We start from the raw sequence: 386 nt of genomic DNA, 5'->3' as shown, positions 1-386 counted from the left end.
CTGTAATGAACTAATCATCTCATAATACTCCCCTTCAAACTCTTACTAGTCTGAGTAAACTGGTAAGATGTTTGACTTGTGGTACATGTAGTACTTTAGTTAATATATCTGCTTGTTGATCGTTCGTCTGTATGTATTTTGCATTTATGTACTCTAACTCAATGTAGCATTTAATAAAATCTTTCTTATAATCTAAATGCTTTGTTTGTTCTGAATATTTGAGTTCATCCAATGTAACTGTTTGTATAACAGTATTGTTATTGCAAAAGATATTAATTGGTGCATCAGAGACTTGCAGAATCTCTTCAGCTAAATGTGTAAGTGTAATTGCTTCCTGTGTTCCTCTTGTAAGAGCTATTAATTCAGCTTCATACATTGAATTTGCC

Source organism: Fomitiporia mediterranea (genome assembly GCF_000271605.1).
Source record: "Fomitiporia mediterranea MF3/22 unplaced genomic scaffold FOMMEscaffold_4, whole genome shotgun sequence".
Classification (NCBI taxonomy): Eukaryota; Fungi; Basidiomycota; class Agaricomycetes; order Hymenochaetales; family Hymenochaetaceae; genus Fomitiporia; species Fomitiporia mediterranea.
This window is presented reverse-complemented; position numbering follows the sequence as displayed.